Below are 13,029 nucleotides of genomic sequence, written 5' to 3' on the forward strand. Positions count from 1 at the left end.
CTGTCGTCCCCTTCTCCTCCTGCCTTCAATCTTTCCCAACATCAGGGTCTTTTTCAATGAGTCAGCTATTTGAATCAGGTGGCCAAAGTACTGGAGCTTCAGCTTCAGCATCAGTCCTTCTAATGAATATTCATGGTTGATTTCCTTTAGGGTTGACTGATTTGATTTCTTTGCTGTCCAAGGAATTCTCAAGAGTCTTCTCCAGCACTATAATTCAAAAGCATCAGTTCTTCGGCGCTCAGTCAAATCTATGGTTTTACCAGTAGTCATGTACAGATGTGAGAGTTGGACCATAAAAAAGACTGAATGCCAAAGAATTGATATCTCTATGGTTTTACCAGTAGTCATGTACAGATGTGAGAGTTGGACCATAAAAAAGACTGAATGCCAAAGAATTGATATCTCCAATGGGATATGTAATTCCAGCTCAAAGCAGAATAATATGATAGTGTGGGACAGTTCCTCTGCCTTTCTAAATTCACCTTGAACATCTGGGAGTTTTTGGTTCATGTACTGTTGAAGCCTAGCTTGGAGAATGTTGATCATTACTTTGCTAGCATGTGAAAAAGGGCATCTGTACAGTAGTTTGAACATTTTTTGGCATCACCTTTCTTTGGGATTGGAATGAAAACTGACCTTTTCCAGTCCTGTGGCCACTGTTGAGTTTTCCAAATTTGCACTTTCACAGCATCATCTTTTAGGATTTGAAATAACTCAACTGGAATTCCATCATCTCCACTAGCTTTGTTCATAGTGACAGCTTCCTAAGGCCCACTTGACTTTACACTCCAGGATGTCTGGTTCTAGGTAAGTGATCACACCATCGTGGTTATTTGGGTCATGACGATCTTTTTCGTATAGTTCTGTGTATTCTTGCCACCTCTTCTTAATACCTTCTGCTTCTGTTAGGTCCATACTGTTTCTGTTACTCCCAGCTAGGGTTGAGTAAAGTGATGGTCTATCTTCTTATTTAAGCTCTCTGTGGTCTAGTAAGTGACTGTTATTTTCTGAAACTCAGGTTCCTAATCTGTCAATCTGTAATGATAGTACCTATCTCCACAGCTATTTAAAAGAATAAGTGAGACAATTAACATAGCCAAATGCCTAGTATAGCACCTGACCGACAGAGGTATACCACAGACATTCACTCCTCTTACTTTTACTAGTTTATGGCATATTTGCAATCCACAGGACAAATACATTTTGCTCTCTTGTGTCTTTAAAAGCATTTTCTATGTAATCCTTGGTACTTTGAAACAGCCTACCAACTTTTCCAATCCATTCTCCTACTGTTGGACATTGAGTTTAAATCAGAATTTGAATTATATAACAGACAACTTTTGTTGTTGTTGTTGTTGTTGTTATGTAATTATGCTCTACTGCCTAAGAGGTTTGTTTCTTTATGAGGAGATCCCAGAGGTGGAATTATTGATTCCAAGAGTACAAACAATTCTACAACCCTGAGAGTAGATTGTAATAGTGGTTATAAGAGACTTTCTAGCAGACACTCCACTGAGTGTGTATGCACAGGACTTAGCAGTTCACCAAGTGATTCACTCGTTCTGCTTCAGCTTTCCACTGCTCAGAAAATCCAGACCCAGAAGAAGCCTTAGTGATCATCTCATCATATCAAGGAAGGACACTGAACCTATGGAAAAGAAGTGAGTCATCCAAGATGGTACGATCAGCCAGTGCCAAATAAAAACTAGACCCCAAGGTCCAATGACTGTCCAACCAGTGTTCTTCCCGCCATCCCGTGGACAAACTGAAAAATAAGACGTCCCTAACAGCTATAGTGTGGGCTTCCCTGTTGCTCAGTGGTAAAGAATCTGCCTGCCAATACAGGAGACATGGGTTCGATCCCTGGGTCGGAAAGATATCCTAGAGAGGGAGATGGCAACCCGTTCCAGTATTCTGGCCTGGGAAATCCCATGGACGGAGGAGTCTGGCAGGCTAGAGCCTGTGGGGTCGCAAAGAGTCCGTCATGACTAAGCACAGCACCCAGCACCAGGTGTAGTAACGCTGCTTCCTCCAGTTTTTCAGACCCAGTGCTTTAAGGAAAAGAAATGTGATACACTTGTTTTCTGATGAGAAATTTAAGCATGCCCTTCTGTTCTATTCATCCCTTCTCTTTTTAACTTTTGTGTTGACCCTGGAACAGACAGAATAAAGAAAGAGGATCTGTGCTGAAGTATGGGGTTTAATATCAGAAAGTCAAAGGGCGAATCTCAAACCGACCAGCACATTTCTGTCCCCGCACCTGAACTGAACCCTTCTCACTCAACTGCCTCCTGCTGGAGGTGCAAAGACCGCAACTCCTCTCACAAGATTGTGAAGCGAAAATTGAGCAGTACCTTTCTGATATGAAGATAACAGATCTATACACCTAAACCACTGTGACAGTAATTAATGGTTCCTGGAGAATGACAGGACTTTGAGGAATTGTCTGCTCTATTAGCACAATTTTTAAACCACTCTAGAACCTAGTTGTCTGCTTTGTTTCAAAAGGTTCCTGATGATATCAGAGTAGAACAAAACAGAACCATTCAAGTTTCATTTGAAGCTTTATTTCAGAAAAACATACTCCTTGTTTGATTTCATCCAAGAGGGACTGTTTGCCAGAAATTCATGGAACCATCTCCATGCAGGACCAATAAGACCAATTATCCTCAGGTTGACATAGGGTAAGAAAAGAATGTCTCAGAAATGTGTACTGCAGTCCTATTCCTGGGTTGGGGATGCGATAGCCTAGTCTGCCATCAGAAGGATTGTACTGACATGAGAACAGATTCTCCATTTTTTCTGCATAGAAGTTAGCAGCCTCCTATGTTTGCCCAAGATTGCCTATCTTTGTAGCAAGGAAAGAGGGTGGGAGGGAGGGATGGAGGGAGGCAAGGAAGAGGGAATGGAGGGTGGGAGGGATGGAAGGAGGGGGAAGGGGGGGAAGAACATCCTTTGAGTTCCACAGAAATCTCTCATATAAAAGAAAAATATACACTAACCATAAAAAGAAATGCATATCCCATTTCCTTAACATTTAGCAAAGAATGTTTTCTCTTAACCCAAACCAAAGCCTTCTTTTCTTTCCATTTGGATATGATTATCTGTCCTTTATTCCAATCAGCAGCTGTCATGTATGTCTTGGATAAAGGGTCAACTTCTTCTCTATGAAGCCAGTTCTTATTTTTCCATAAAGACACTTATGTACTCTAACATTGGCACCAAGAACATTAGCCAAGATTTTAGCTCTGTTTAATAAGTATCTATCAGCAACTATGTATCTCGTATCCCCTGCACACTCAGCACTGCACTACAGAATGGGAGGTGTACAAAGACTTGAACAAAAATGTAATCAACTATAATTGAGCTCCTGTTCTATGATGACAGAAATATGTCCATCCTAGATCCTACTTTGGAGGACCCCAAAAGGGAGACAAGTAGACAAAAAAAAAAAGATATGGCAAAGTAGAAAGAAATGTAAGTTATAGAAATAATACAACAAAGAAAAGAATTAATTGCCAGGGAAGTGGGGATGATCATAGAAGACTCCACTGAGGAGATGACTGCTGATCTCCAGATGAATGGCAGGAAAAGGAAAAGGACAGTTGAAACTTTCAAAGGAAAGGCACTGAAATATCATCCAACAAGGGAAAGTATAGAAACATTAGACTGTAGGTATAAGCAGAGGATGATAGAGGCCACTGAATGTCATGGTGAACATGTTGGACTCTTAGAAGAAGCACCAAGAGGATTTTGAGAACTCTCTCAGGCAGCAATGTGGAAGGTGGATTGAAATAGACAGGTACTAGAGATAAAGAGATTTCATGGGTAAGAAGAGATGTTTGCTGTGGCTTCATGAAGTAAGTGAGGAAAGGAAGGCAGAAGCAACCTGTCAGGGCACTTGCCCGCAGAGAATTACCCAGGAAGTGGAAACCCTATAGGGCAGGTCAGCATCTTTGAGGGGGAATCAGGAAATGCCTGAGCCCAGTGACAAACAGCAGGTATCCTGGATACCCACCTCTGGCCCTTGAACTTTCCTTCCTCAGCTAACTGATTCATAATCCTACAAAGTGAAGGAAAGCAGAGGTCCCTCACATGTTTCTCTGGCCCGATGGATGCCTGGCTGTCTAGTTGAGAAGGGGTATTAGTAGGAATTGGCCCAGGTTGAGGCTCAGGAAAGTTATGACCAACCTAGACAGCATATTAAAAAGCAGAGACATTACTTTGCCAACAAATGTCCATCTAGTCAAGACTATGGTTTTTCCAGTAGTCATGTATTGATGTGAGAGTTGGACTTTAAAGAAAGCTGAGTGCAGAAGAATTGATGCTTTTGAACTGTGGTGTTGGAGGAGACTCTTGAGAGTCCCTTGGACTGCAAGGAGATCCAACCAGTCCATCCTAAAGGAGATCAATCCTGGGTGTTCATTGGCAGGACTGATGCTGAAGCTGAAACTCCAATACTTCGGCCACCTGATGCGAAGAGCTGACTCATTTGAAAAGACCCTGATGCTGGGAAAGATTGAGGGCAGGAGGAGAAGGGGACGACAGAGGATGAGATGGTTGGAGGGCATCACCGACTCAATGGACGTGAGTTTGGATAAACTCTGGAAGTTGGTGATGAACAGGGAGGCCTGGTGCGCTGCAGTCCATGGGGTCACAAAGAATCAGACACAACTGAGCAACTGAACGACTGACTGAACTGAACTGAGTCTACAGTAGAACAAGTGCCAGGGACACTGAAATGGCAGCTGTCAGTTAGAAAGTGAGTTTGCATGGAAATATTGAGGAGTCGGGGCTATAGGCTTCTTCCCTCTGTAGGCCCCTGGTCTGTATGGGTTTCCTGAGACGAAAGAGATAGTGAGACCGTAATAGTATTACAAGGCTGTGCTTTCACAGGCAAGTTTCTGCTTGATCTCTGCTGACCAATTTAGCAAATCATGTGTGAAAATACACCCACCAGGAAAAGCCAAAGAAAGGAAAAGTTCACAAGCAAGGGACCAGACACCAAAAATGGGAGGAGGGAGGTAGCACCTATGACATACGCATGTCCCTTCCTCTTTGTTCCCATTGGTTCTATCCTAAAAAGAAACCAGGCAGACTATCCCATTCATAGCCCTGAATCAAAGTAATGGAGGCTGTGTAAGACAAGGGTAACTTCACCGACTCTGTTACCTCCTGTCCTAAAAGTTCAGAAGGGCATACGGATAAAGTGGTTTTGATAAACAATAGGGCAAACAAATAAGGAGGCTTATAAACCATCACTACAAGTGAGGCACCATGGAATATACTGGAACATTGTTAATTTTTTTTTTATTAGACCAACCTTTGAAAGAGCATGCCTCGTTATTTTAATTTCAATTACTATAACTCACATCACTGGATTCTTGTTATACCAGCCCTACTACTCAGAAACGTTTACAACAATCAGCAATTCTTTCACTGGAGGCCCACAAATTATACTAAAAAGTATTGATAATTTCCTCTAATCACTTATTTTGAACAAGACATGAATGGAGATGAACATGAAAATGAAATATCTTATGAACCTTCCAGTTTTGATCCAAAGGACTGATTCGTCACCACATGAAAGCACAGTGGGCAATTACCAGATGGTTGAAATGACAATTAACTTCATCCTTAATAATTATAATTTGACAGACAATAAATCAAGATGGCAGCCATCTGTAAATAAACACCCACAAAGCCAGCTAAACAGTATTGCACCATAGCTTAACCTCATAAAACCAGCAAACTAGTTCTGACTAGTGAGCAAGTAAATCTCCCAAAGACCAGAGAGAAGCAAATTTTTGGGTCACCATGTTCCTACATTTGTCAGCTGGACACAATTGAGGGTCCAATGTTGTTTTGCTTTTGATTTTTTTCCTTAGGACAATTGTTATTTTCCATGAAACATTACCTCATTTTATAATATGGGATCATGACTTTTGGATTCAAGTGAAATTGTCTTCTCAAATAGCTCTACCCCACAGCCTTATATGGGCTTCCCCGGTGGCTCAGATGGTAAAGAGTCCGCCTGCAATGAGGTAGACCCAGGTTCGATCCCTGGGTCAGGAAGATCCCCTGGAGAAGGGAATGGCTTCCCATTCCAGTATTCTTGCCCAGAAAATCCCAGAGGAGGTTTGGAGATTTGCAGTCCATGGGATTGTAGAGTCAGACACGACTAAGCAACTCTGTCTGCATGCACACAGGATCTTATATAGTCCTTAGGAGATCTGGCCTTGACTACATGGCACCCTCTGCAGAGTTTATTCTTTCTTGAAGACCTCTCCTCACTTACCTTCCACTATGCTCTCCTACTTCTATTTTTCAGAATTTTTTGCTGAATTTTGAAAATAATAATGGTGCTAGTATCAACAACCACCACCACTTGTATTCTTTATTTTCAGCTAACTGATCTCTATGCATTTTATTGGTCAATTCTCTTAGCCCTCTCAAGTGGAAATCTTTTTTCTTTCAATTACTCTTGAAAGCACGAAGGCCAAGAATCATCTAGTCACTTGCCCATAGTCACAAAGTTCATAATTGGTGGAAAAAAGATTTTAAGTCAAGTCTGTAATCCCAAAGCCATTGTTCTCAACTCTGATATTTATCTGACAATTTTTATTTCTTTTCCCAATTTTTATGTTAGTCTTTTAAAAAATCTCATTAAATGTCTTTTCCTTGTTCTGTCTTAGGTCCTCCCACCTGTCACTCATTGATAAGAATTACCAAATCTATGTTTAACCCTGATCTATCTCATAAGTACTAGATTCTCACAGTAACATGCTGCTATACCCCACCTGCATTTATTCTTTCATTCAACAAAAATCTACCAAGCAATTGTAGATGCAAGAGAGTGGGGGTGGGGGGCGGAGGGAGACAAATAATAGATAAAATCTAAAGGTGAAATGTAGAGTATAATAGATGGTGATACATGCTAAAGAAAAAATACACAGAAGTAGGAGAGGGATTGGAAGATCAAATGTAAAAGGGAGGAGCCAGTTTAGATAAGGTAGCCAGAGGAGGCCTCGCTGAGCAGATGCTATTGGAGTGAAGACCTGAAGGAAGTGCATTTGATGGAGCTCATTAGATGGACATTTGAGGAAACCATTCTAGGCAGGGGACCAGTCATTGGAAAATCTTATAAACAGAAGCACTCCAAGCATATCTGAGGAACACTAAGAGATCCAATGTGCCAGTGAGACACCAAAGAGGGCTGAAGTAGGAGAAGAAGAAGTCTAAGTAACAATGGGGCCAGGGGTTGGGAAGGCTCAGTCATGCAAACCACCACTGTGAATACTTGGAGATTTCACTCTAAGTAAGATGGAGATGCCTTTGAGAAGCTAAGTACAGAGGAGTCATGATCTGACTTCTTTTTAAGAGGACCACCCTGGCTGCTGAGAACAGGCTGAAGGAGGGAAGGTGGAAAACAGGGAGGCAGTTTAGAAGACTCTTTCAATAATCTTATAAAAGGTGATGATGGTTTTGATGAGAGTGGTAGCCTTGAAGATGGTGAGAAATGGTCATATGCTGCATATTTTTTGAAGAAAAAGCCAGCAGAATTTGCTGAGGATCAAAAATAGGATTTAAGAGAGAGGAATCATGGAAGACTAAAGAACAGAGTTGCCATTTGTTAAGGTGGGGAAATTTGCTGGGAAACAGGTCTGGGGATTGTGATTGAGGACATGATCAGGAGTTTAGAACTGGCTATTCTCAGTTGAGTTTTGTACAAAACAGACACCCATTATTTCCATTTCAAAACACACATACACACACACATACATTCCCCACATACCTTCTCTTGTATATTCCTCATCTCTATTAACAACATCACCATTCTGTCCAGGTATTCATACCAGACTTAAGGGCCTTTTTTTGATGCTCCCTCTCCACTCAGCATTAGATAAGTTCTCATTCCATGAATATACCTTGTTTTTCTGTTCCAGTGCACAAATCTTTCCCTCAATCTACATGATCCACCCAATCACATTCCACTCTACCTTGCTTGGCCAATATCAACTTATTCTACAAGATACAACTTAAATGTCTCTTCTCTGAAGCTTTCTATGAGCCCATAGGCAAAATCAGCCACTCACTCCTCTTACTCAAATATTACTTACTCATCAAGCCAATATAACTTTTTGCACTCTGGGCATTTGTTGATACTTGTAGTATAGCATGCATGTGGGAATGATGAGAGATAAAGCCAAGAGAGGAAAAAAGAATGAATTCAAGAAGGACCTTGAAAATTATGCTAAGGGCTTGTACTTAGTCATGAAGTTGATAGGGAATAATGATATTGCTTGAAGAAGGTGAAGGGTCTGGTTCAATGTGAGTCTTCAAGGACTCACTCTAGACCCCATGTGAAGCATGAGAGGGCAGGTAAAGAAAGACAGGCAAGACTTGATGAGCTCTTGAAATAAGACAGAGATAATGGAGATACAGTGGAGCCTGGCAGGTTATAGTCCATGAGGTTGCAAAAGAATCAGACATAACTTAGTGACTAAACAACAATGGGGATGAAGATGTGAAAAAAATATGACTTTTCTGAACTAGACTTCATAAGACTTGGGGACAATAACACTTATTGAGCCTTATTAACTCATTTAGCTTGTTCAACCTTCTCATGAGGGAGACAGCATGCTTATTTCCATTTTACAAAGGAGTTAAACTAAGACACAGATAGACTGAGTAAGTTGCCCAAGTCACACGGCTATTAAATAGCCGAGCCTGGATATGAATACAGGCAGTTGCTCTAGGACCCATATTCTTTTCCCCTATCTTATACCTCCTACAACATAGTGAATTAATATAAAACTATATTTAGCTACACAAGAACATTTTCCCAACCAATATCAATCCAAATTTAATGCCTACTTCAACATTTTCGTAAAATCGCCCTTCTAAAACGCACTGTTCATGAACAGTACATGCTGTAACTTGTGTTTAAATGGATGCCTAGCCACTATGCTATGTTTTTCTTAGTCTTTCTTCTCCCTCAGTCAAATGAGGGGAAACATCTAGCATATGGAAGCATTTCCACGCTACAAGTTATGCTGAAGGGTAATATTATGCAATTTGCAAACACTGTCAAATGAAATATAAATATGCATTATAAAAATACAACAGAGACAAAAATGTCTTTGTATGGATGGTTCATTTAGTCATTCATTTTTTCATTCAACAAACTTTCATCAGGTACCCACTCTATGGCAGAGGCGAAGTAGTCAACAGCGAAAAGACAGAGATGAATCAGACTTACCCCTTGTCATGAGGAAACTCACAGTCTCACAATTTTTATTTTTAAATGGCCACAGCTGAATGACAATTATTGCAGTTGACTCTCAGTAACCATCTCAGAGATAAACAGAGTTCTGTGCTTTGATTCATATAGAGCTACAATCTCTAGCCCATCTTCACCTCTTATCAGCTAGACATGTCACTCCATCTATCTGAGCCTCTGTTTTCTCAGATGAAAATAAGACTCAGATGAAAATCTACCTTACAGGAAGATTATGGGAATTAGGCATCATGCAGGGCGGATAAATTCTAGTTTGAGCCAACGCAATCAATGAATGACTCTTGTGACCCTCATTTTCAATCACCAGTTGAAATTGGTTTTTCAGTCACCAGTACTCTTTCCAAGGGTATAATCAAAATTCACAACTAACCAAACATTTCCACATATTCCAAAACTGTCAAATGTTAACAACAAACAACAATAAACCAAAAGCTCCCCTAGCGGCTTCAAGTAAGAAAGAAACAATCCTAACTGTCAGGAACTGAATTGGTCACGTTCTTGGAAAAGCAGCTGATGCCTCATCAACAGCTAGTGGACACCAGGAGGAAGGACAAGTTTTTTGAGCATCAGCCTATGAATGGGGAATTAAACTTGATGAAGAAAAGGTGAAGTTCTAATGAGGTGGATGAACCTAGAACCTATTATACAGAGTGAAGTAAGGCAGAAAGAGAAAGATAAATATCATATTCTAGTGCATATATACGGAATCTAGAAAAGTGGTACTGAAGAATTTATTTACAGGACAACAATGGAGAAGCAAACATAGAGAACAGACTTATGGACATGGGGAGAGGGGAGGAGAGGGTGAGATGGATGGAAAGAGTAGCACGGAAACTTACATTACCACATGCAAAATAGATAGCCAAAGGAAATTTGCTGTCTGGCTCAGGAAACTCAAACAGGGGTTCTGTATCAACCTAGAGGGGTGGGATGGGGAGGGAGATGGGAGAGACGTTCAAAAGGGAGGGGACATGTGTATGCCTATGGTTGATTCATGTTGCGGTTTCACAGAAAACAACAAAATTCTGTAAAGCAATTATCCTTCAATAAAAAAATAAGTTAATAAAAAAAAAAAAAAAAAGAATAGCATTGCAGTAAATAGTTCGCCAAGAACTAGTGTCCCTGTGGAGAGAGAAAACCAGAATTCTCTTGAAGATGTCCCAATAGGTTTTCTTCCGAGAAGTGACACCAGCTAAATGATGGATTCTCTCCAGACAGGGAGACCCCAATAAACAAGTTTCCAGGAACCTCACAGTCCGATCCATTACTCCAACTGTGACTCATCAGGGGACTTCCAGGAAGAACTCAATTAAGAGAAAAGAAAGACCGGTTCTTCAACATTCACAAGGTAGACATCTCACCATGTAAGCGATAACTGGTGGAGGGCTAACTGAAGGAAATCAACAAATCGAAATACATTCCATGTGTCAAGCACTGTGTCAAGCTCTTTTACTTAGGCAACTTGTTTAATATTCACAATACCTCAATTAGGTAGGTAAGTAGTTATTATAATCTCCATTTTACTGGATGAAGAAACTGAAACTCAGAGAAGGTAAGCTGAAACTCTCATGAAGCAGTTCAACTGGTTTTCTCCAGAGAAAATCCCAATATCTGATTATTAGTAGGGAGAATTTGAATTCAGATCTTTCTGACACCTAAACCTATGTTCACACTATTATGCCACTCTGTCATAGTAAAATCTGAAATAAGTTGGTATAGGATACCCCAAGACAATTTCTGCCCTTACCCCCAGGAGACTGACCTCACTGATTCCCAGTCTCCTTTGCTCTCTGGCTTCTGGCTGGGCTTGGCCAATGGGCGGCATCAGCAAGTGTTTAGAGGATACAGTGGAGAGGGTGGGGAATTTATTCTCCTGTTTCCATCCAGCCTTGCTATACGGAGCCATGCCGCATTCCTCAGCTACAGGTCCTGTTGGACCTTCCAGAGTACTTCCTAGGCACCCACCCTCCAAGCCCTGCCCCTTACCCCTTCTGCCTGAGGCAGCAAGAGCTTCCTGGTGCTGACAATTCCTGAGTGCCTCACCATTCCTTGTTGATTACTTTAACTACACCCACGCCTCTTAAATACTCTCTTCACAAAACTATATTCCACTAAACCCTTTTGAGCATGCCATTTGTTTCCTACTAGGACTCTAATGATATATACTGAGTCAAAAACTATTGTATATTTAATTCCACCATAGTTTAGACTCTTAAATTGATCTTGGGGTATCTTGTAAATAGCATCAACTTGCATCTTATGGAAATGAATCAGCTAAAATTACAGTGCACACATTTTGTTTGGATTTGATGAGCTCGCTAGAGGGACAATAAACTCCCCACATGTTATTGGCAACCGCTGTGGTGAATGAAACTTCCCAGTCACATTTGGAATGTGATGTTTTTCCATGAGGCTGTGCTACAAAGATGAAATCCAAAGAATATGAAAACACACTTTAAAGACCCTGCCAAGAAATTCTCTAGAATGTATGCAAAGCGGAGCTAAAAACGTTTGCAACTCTGTCACAGAAAGTGGGGGCTTCAGTTGGGAAAACGTGACTGAGATGACTTGAGCTCCCCCAGTTACTGGCTTTTGGAAATGATGAGTGAGTAATGTGAAAATGAACTGAGAAACATTTCAGCCTGAATGGCCTTTTTGAAGTTTCCACAGGGCTCCTACACAATAGGGGTTTGTCCAGGAAAGAAATAAATCAAAGAGGCCAAATGGGAGGCTCCAAGCCATACCTCAGTGGGTGTGCTAGGTGAAGGCTGAGACTCTGTTTACACCCATTAGAATAAAGTTCCCCAAAGTATGCATCTTCTCCAAAAGAAAATGCACCAAAAAAAAAAAAAAAAAAAAAAAAAAAAAAAAAAAACCTGCCAGCTACTTCTCCAGAAAATTATCATCACAAACATCTCATTCTCCTCCTTATTCCACCCAGAAAGACCTCCCTGTGCTGAGTTACAGGCACAAGACGCAGGAGAGGTGTTTGGCTTGGGGAAAGTTTAAGGAGACAGTTTTTTTTTTTGTTGCTGGGGTTCCTCAGTCTTATGGCTTTTGGCATTATCGCAAACATGGTACTTCAATTTTTATGTGTTATCCCCTGAAGGATATTTTGTAAGAGAATATGCTTTCTCTTCTAAACCCACCTGTGAATCATTTAGTATCTATCTTCGCATGCTGCCCCAACAAAGTTTTATTGCATGCACTTTACACCCACAGTAGAGCACAGAGTAGGTATGCAAATATTTGCATAAGTCTATTTTTATTTCCAGTCTGTGACAACTTTTTGGGAGGGGTAGGGAATAAGACTATAATCAGCATAGTCAAGTTTTAATTGCCCTAAACATTGGAGGTGCTCTTTTCCATTCCTCTCCTAGCTGTGTGGCTTTAAGCAAGTTACATAACATCCCTGGCTATCCCCATCCATAGACCACGGACATGAACCCTTGCTTCATGACATTGTTGTGATGACTAAACTACTATTCTTTGTGAAGGGCCTAGCATGATGATGGGGACACGAGAAAGGTTTCCTAAAATCTAGCTCATGACATTCCTTCTGAACTGATACATGGACACCTGATATGAGAGGCACGAAAAATGATGGAGACTATTAAGAGATGTTCTCTGGAGGAAACCTGAATTAGTGGGCAATCTGATCTCACCAGTAAAGCTCTTCATGAATGCAAGTTGCAGAACTATGTTGAGGCCAGTATCACACCTTGTAT

Source organism: Muntiacus reevesi, chromosome 10 (genome assembly GCF_963930625.1).
Source record: "Muntiacus reevesi chromosome 10, mMunRee1.1, whole genome shotgun sequence".
Lineage (NCBI taxonomy): Eukaryota > Metazoa > Chordata > Mammalia > Artiodactyla > Cervidae > Muntiacus > Muntiacus reevesi.